This window comes from Triticum aestivum, chromosome 1A (genome assembly GCF_018294505.1).
Source record: "Triticum aestivum cultivar Chinese Spring chromosome 1A, IWGSC CS RefSeq v2.1, whole genome shotgun sequence".
NCBI lineage: Eukaryota > Viridiplantae > Streptophyta > Magnoliopsida > Poales > Poaceae > Triticum > Triticum aestivum.
This window is the reverse complement of record NC_057794.1, coordinates 583,576,532-583,583,244: the sequence shown is the minus strand read 5'-3', so window position 1 is coordinate 583,583,244 and position 6,713 is coordinate 583,576,532. Positions and strand designations below refer to the sequence as shown.

Sequence of the window (6,713 nt, the reverse complement as noted above, 5' to 3'; positions counted from 1 at the left end):
GGGTCAAGCCCGGAACTTGTTAGAATTATGCGGGTTCGCGTGTTATACGGGGTGTCTACTAGATATGTTCTTAAGGCCGACCTTGAGCGCCAGGATGGTTTGTGCAAGGGGCACGAGGAGGAGGTCTCACGCCTCCGGAAGGTAAATGACGACGTGTTGATGTAGCTGAGCGAGGCGCACAAGCATTGCAAAGATCTGGTCGCCACGGATCAACATAAATACCTAGGTGCTTGTCTCCCTTCTTGTTTCTTTTAGAAATGTTGCCTGATGCTTGAGCGTGACGTAGTGCCAATCCGTGAGATGTGTAATAATGACGACGTTGAAGCCAGGCTCCGAGAGGTCGAGGGCACTGCGGAGAAGATGCAGGTTTCCCTTGGAATTGTCGTGTAAACTCTCTTTGGTGGGGATCCGGAGTAGTGGCGTACCCAGGAAAAAATGAAGGGTGTGCACACTCTAAAAAAAATCCCCACCTAATCCATGTGTCAGAAAAAATATGTCAAAATAATAACATGAGTAGCTTAATGCAAATCTCACAACAATTTGGTTCACAAAATATATCTCAAATGTGCTCAATTACAATACGAGTAGTCTTACATGAAAGAAGAACAAGTAGAAAATTACATCACTAGGTAACTCTACATTTTTGCATTGCCATGAAAGCATCAACTATGTCATCTTCGCTTACTTCCATGAACACATCCCGTTCAATAAATGTCACCAAGCAATCATTCAAGCGATCATCACTCATAGTAGTCCTCAACTTATTTTTCACTAGATTCATTGCTGAAAACACTCTTTCAACACTCACCGTTGCCACCGGTAAAATCAATATCAATTTGATGAGTAAGTAGACCAAATCATAAAGAACATGCTTCTTTGTTGCAACAAGCATAATAGAGAGCTCACCAATATTACTTGCATTTCTAAACCTATCATCTTGTCTCATATCATCAATAAAATTAGTAAGTTGAAATTCTAGCCTTATCAAATCTATGCTTGAAATGTCCATGGGATAGAATTCAGCAAGTCTCATTACCTTGAGTGCATCATAAGAAGCAAATGAATTGAGGGGATTCAGGCCCTGTTTGGTTCATAAGTCTTAGGACTTTTTCTAGTCCCAACTAAAAAGTCTCTAGTCCCTAAAAAGTCCCTCCCTATTTGTTTCCAGAGACTAAAAAGTCCCTAGTCCCTTCCTAGAGGTTATTAAATGACCATGTTGCCCCTACTATATACTCCCTCCGGTCCTTTTTACTCTGCATATTATAATTCTCTAAAATCAAACTTCACAAAGTTTGACCGTATTTATATAAAAAAATATCAACATCTGCCATGTTAAACACTACAAGAAATATGTCAACTTATGACCACCACTATTGGTCACTGAATGGTCACAAATTTCCATTTATGACCTTTTTGTGACCAAACACATAAGGTCAAAAGCTGGGCATCGTAAACTGACTATAGCGACCTTTAACAAAAGGTCGTTGATCCTATGACCTTCTGTTTTGGTCGCTCGCTCTCTCCCCAGGCCATGTCGGATCCGACATGGCAAGCTGATGTGGCACAAGATTCAGCCTGGTCCAATTCGGTTTTCTACATGGGCCGAGCCCATTAATTCAACCTTTTTATTGTTTTTTTCATGTGAATTTTTGGTCGGCTACATGGGCCACGCCCTACAATTCGGCCTTTTAATTTTCTAGGCCATGGCCCTTTTGCAAACCATTTCATTAGGCCTTTTTGTAAGGTTTTACAGAAATGCACAATATTCCAGTCCACTATTATTTGGGCTGTAGCATTTTTGATCCAGTAGACCATTTGGTCTTTTTATTATTCACTGATTTCCAGTTTACACATTTGAACAGCAAACACTCAATAATTCTCTCAATTAAATGATTAAATTCAGAAATCATTCATCCAAATACACACAACAGCACATACAAGTCTGCACGTCCAAGCTCAACTAAAACAAGCAAAAACAGATACACATCAACTAAATTTGTGGTGTGCTTCCATCACAGCAGCAGCAACCTAAGCGACATTAGATCACCAAAAAGAAACAATGCCATCAACATGAGGCGGTAATCCAACTTCAACACTTTGTGAGGAGCAGCGCCACCAGGAGGATGCCGATCGCCTCTGGTACCTGGCCACAGGTCACATCAGAAATATTCAGAAATCAGTTGAACATAATTGACTACAAAAGAAATCAAAATTGAACAGAATTGTCATGCTTGTCTACTTTCAGGAAAGTTAATACATATTTCCATGCTTGTCTACCAAAGAAATTGTATCAACTTAACACTTAGTCATGCATAAGTGTTTCACATCAAAAACATACAGCAGTGCAGACTCAAAATTGTATCAACTTAACACTTAGTCATGCATAAGCGTTTCACATCAAAAACATACAAAATTTGGAGTAGGAAACTAAATCTCTAAATACTCCAGCTGCAAATACAGCTAACACTAATAGGCCAGTAGCAAATACTAAATTTTTGGAGTTTTAACAAATGTTCAGTAATTTATGGAGTACAGCAGCAACATCACGTTAAGAAAGTGAGCTAAATCATCACATTTTCAACTCTAAAGGTGCGGCAGGTCCTAACCCTATCATAGGCATACGCGCAAACAGGTGCATGACAGTGTTAAGTTTTATACAAGGATGTGGCTTATTGAAACTGAAAGTCCAAGTAAAAGTCGTCAAGAGCAAAAATAATGAAATGTTTAGTCCCAGGTTTGTGAACTACGCAGCAATTCTTTTAAACTTGTAATACGGAGGCTGAGTTAGTACGCAGAATGTCTGTAAGCTACAACATGGCCCATCCAAGCACATCCCAACCCGTCAGCTACAAAGAGCATGAAATAAAAACAAAATACCATACTTAATTGGAGCTTTATTTTTTTTGTTCTTACACGGGCCGCTAATAAATAAAGAGTTAGAAAAGCGTCTGAATGGAATCGAGGCTCTGTTTCAGGTAGCAAAGTGGCAAGCAATCTATTTGTGCAGCAGCAATTCTAGGCTTCACTCTGCTCATGATCTACTAATGACTTCTAGCATAAAAAAACACTTCTGGCCTAGTAAGCAACAATATAGCATGCACTTATTAAATTCTTAAGAGTAGCACATGCATTGTTTATTAAGGGAATCATCTGTTACAATTTGTGTTAAAATCTCCTAGGAGTTCAAAGGCTGGAAACAATCTACTATGGAGAAGTGAAGGACCCCAAGTACCTTAAGAGTAGCACTTGCATTGTACAACTCTTCTTTACGAGTATCTCCGAAACCATCAGCGTTACCTGTAAAAGTGGTAGTCATCACATGGAAAAATTAGCCAAGCACAGCTCTAATATGGAAAGAAGCACTTCTGTATTTCTATTATATATGCTAGAGAAACTGATTTCTAGTGTTAAAACGTGCAGCTCTGTATACATAATTTTGGTAAGCTAGGCAGAAGCTTAAATATTGAGTGTATAGAAATAGTCATGTGTATGCATATGTAAATCAATATGTCAAATTTATGGCCAACTAGAGATTCATGTATACAATTTGCTAGAGAAGAAAATAACAAGTCAGTTTGTAGCTAGCCTACCAGCAGTTTAACAACACTAATAGATTTGCATTTGATGCTGCCACTTAATTTCAAGACATGACAAGACAAAAAGCATGGCATCAACACGAGCATCAATAGCATACTAACACCTAAATTGATACTAAATTAATGGAGTCCCATCCATCCATGAGGAAAGAAAGTGCCTTTGGTTGATAAAGAGAAGAGAAGACTACCTCTTGCTGGGATCAAACCAGAGGATACCAGCGCATCCACCCATGAGCAGGTTGTGTGGCTCGAGGTCATGGTCCCGGACACCGCGTTCGTGGCAAATGATACAACATCATGGAGTGGGATAACATGTTTAGCAGTACAGGTTATATAGTAAGCAAGCAAGCAATTTGGCAAGCTATGTTGCAAGATAATTGTTGTGTCGCTAACAATCACCATGTAAGAATGCTTTGTTGTACTAATACATGCACATCAAGCGAGAGTGGTGTTCTATTCTTACCACATAGGCACAAGTAAGATGATGCCCGATTCGCCCTGCTTCTCCACAAGACTCGACCAGGAGCACAAGAAAGTAGGCTAGTAACAAAATAACAAGCCGCACATAAGACTGTTATGCCCTGGACAACTACAGAGAAGAAAGCAAAAGTAACCAGAATAGTAGAGGTGTGGTGATCAAGTATATAAACACTCCTAGCAGCTAATTATATAAGGGCATTGCTCATAATGAAGAGCAAAGTATTTTTATGGGGAGGAAAGGCTCCCAGCTTCACCACCCCCAGGATATGCATTCAAACAAGAATTTATTAGTGAAGAACAAAAAGAGCGGCTCCCCTATTTTTTGCTGGAACAACAGTAGCCTAGCTTAGCTTCAAACAAGAATAACGAATTTGTAAGACATGTATGTCTGCCATAACCAAGCAAGCAGATTCAGTAGCTACTTAAACAGTTTAATAGTTGGACTCCGGAGACAATTCTTAGTGCTTCAAATCATTCAGTTATCTGAATAAACAGTACAGAAAAGAATTGAAGATCTCAATGACAGTAGTAATTGGAGGGATAAATCAACACTTGTTCTAAGGACAATAAGATGATTGGTGCCACGCAGTGTGGGGTCTCATCAGTCACCAAGCTGAACATGAGTGTTTAAATTTGCCAACTAGGACTAACAAAAGTGCCAAATAGAGCTTTTCAGGCTACAACAACAACATATTAAACTATCATGGACCTACCTAACTCTCAAAGCACTAATCCATCCCCAATTAGTTCAGATAAAAAAATCCCACATGGCTAAATGGGCATGCACCTCTCTGTAATTCTGCAGATAAACCTTGAGGGTCTCAATGTACTCCTGAAAGCCTAGCGTGGCCATCGCCCAGAGCAGGTCATCGATGTTGATGGTCTTGCACTTCTCCCTCTGGCACTTGTCACTCGCCCTACAATACAGACAAGACAAAATGGCGACAGGTCAGCACCAGACCACACTTGATTCGGGCAGGCAAAACAGAGCGGCAGCGGTCAACAGAGGCACTCACTCGCTGGCGATGAAGCAATGAACACCGAGATGCACTCCCGCAGGGTCTCCTTGGCGTCCTTGGCGATCTTGCCGTTGGCCAGGATGGCCTTCTTCATGATGCTGCTGATGTTGGCGATGGGCAGGAACCTGTCCTGCTCCCTAACACCGCCGAAGCTGCCGCCCGGCGGGCTCGCCGGCGCGTCCGACATCTGGCCGCCCTCCTGCAGCACATCAGCAACCCGACAGATCCATCAGTGCACCGGCGCACCAAACCCTAGACCCCAACTTCCGGAAGTGCGGGGAGAGAGGTGAGGGGAGAGGGAGGCGTACCGTATATAGACGGGCGTGTAGAGGGAGGGAGGGAAGGTGGTGAAGGGGAATGGAGGTGCGGTGAGCGTGTCGAGCGACGTCCCTGTGCTCCGCGAGCCTCCGCGGCGCCTTTCTGGCCACCGGAGGAGCTAAGGGCCGAATCCGCTGCGGTTGGCTCGCCTGCCCAAGCCCCGTCGGTGGAGAGCGCCTGCTTGATCCAGATCGAGGTCCTGATTGGCGTGGGGTTGCCTGCGAATCTTGGGGGCGGCTCTGGGCATGGGCTCGATCTTGGGTCGGCCTCAACCTCGTCTACGGCGAGGGTCGTCGATGGTGGCGGTGGCGGTGGGGTTGGGGGCAGCAGCAGATCGAGATCTGAGGGAAGGAGAAGGGGGTGGGGTTGGGGGCGTGGGCGGAGGAAGAAGAGCTGGGAGCGGGAGCGAGGTTTGGGTGCAGCGCGAGGGAAGGAGGGTGCCGCTGGTGACAGAAAGGAAGGAGGGCGCCGCCGGTGATAGAAAGGAAGGAGAGCACTGCCGGTGCCAGCGCGAGGAAAGGAGGGCGTGGCGCGAGGGGTGAGGGAGAGGCCGATCTGGATCGGGGACAGAGAGAGGGAGGCGGCGGGCGGAAGGAAGGGACGAGAGGTGAGAGAGAGGTAGGGTTTGGTGCGGTGGGTTTTTTTTCCTTTCTTTGCATGGACGGATGGATGGACGTTGGATTGCTAGCAATGGATGGTAGGATGTCTGCCATCTCATCGATCCGTGCCACAAACGGTTCCACCAATCACAATGTAGTACACACTTTGACGATTTTATAACCATCTAAATTGGTTGTAATCAATTAAATAATATGCTAAATCATGTCACCTATTTTATAACATCATAGAATTAGAAAAAAAATAAGAACAATAGCATCGTGTCACAAGTGAGACTTGTTTTTCAGAAAAATAACAAACCTGGAATAATACAAATATCTTTAAAAACTGATCTCAAAATGAGTTTTATTTGCAAAAAAACATTTTCAACCTTTGGAGTGTCGAAAATGGTATATATTTTTTGAAGCACCTACCAATATTTGTTGCAAAATGGCACCACTCTATTTTTCAATAATATTAGATCATATTTTAGGTACAATTAACCAAATGCTTGTGTCTCAATAGCTGTCTATCCACCTCTCGTCAATAATTGAGGAGGTTTTTCAAGTGCCCATTTTTCATTTTTCGAGTGTCCAAAAGGGGTTTTTTTGTGAAGAACCTACCAAATAATTGTTGCAAAATTGGACCAAATCATTTTTCTAAAATGCTATGCCATATTTAATGCACAATTGACCAAATGGTT

General features: G+C 43.0%; 1 pseudogene; it reads right to left on the bottom strand.

The window, feature by feature from the left end:
* Nucleotides 1-4,785: 4,785 nt before the first annotated feature.
* Nucleotides 4,786-5,282, bottom strand: LOC123182711 (nuclear transcription factor Y subunit B-like; annotated as a pseudogene).
* Between the last annotated feature and the right edge of the window lie 1,431 nt (nt 5,283-6,713).